Below are 601 nucleotides of genomic sequence, written 5' to 3' on the forward strand. Positions count from 1 at the left end.
GAATGGAGTGGTATAAAATAGTAGTTTTCATAAAATATATTCAAAATCTCTATCAGTTTAAAATAGTCTGCTATAGATATAAAATGATATACACAAACCTCATGATAAACAAAAACAGAAGATATACAAAGAATAAAGAGAAACCAAACAAACACTAAAGAAAACCAGCAAACCACAAGGGAAGAGATCAAGAGAAAAAGAAAGGAACAGAAGAGAACTATAAAAATGACAAAACAAAATTTTTTAAATGGCAGTAAGTACGTGCTGATCAATAATTACTTTAAATATGAATGAATTAAATGCTCCAATAAAAGACAGAGGGTAGTTGAATGGATTAAAAAACATGACCCATCTAGATACTGCTTAAAAGAAGCTCTCTTGAAATCAAAAGACACATACAGACAGAAAGTAGAGGGATGGAAAAGGATATTTTATGCAAATAGAAATAAAAAGCTGGGGTAGCAATATTCATATCAGACAAAAGAGACTTTAAAACAGCATGTAAAAATGAAAAAAAAAACATTACATAATTATAAAGGATTCAATTCAAAAAGAGGATATAATAGTCATAAATATCTACTCACATAACATAGGAGTACCT

Source organism: Pteropus vampyrus, unplaced genomic scaffold (assembly GCF_000151845.1).
Source record: "Pteropus vampyrus isolate Shadow unplaced genomic scaffold, Pvam_2.0 Scaffold71, whole genome shotgun sequence".
Taxonomy (NCBI): Eukaryota; Metazoa; Chordata; class Mammalia; order Chiroptera; family Pteropodidae; genus Pteropus; species Pteropus vampyrus.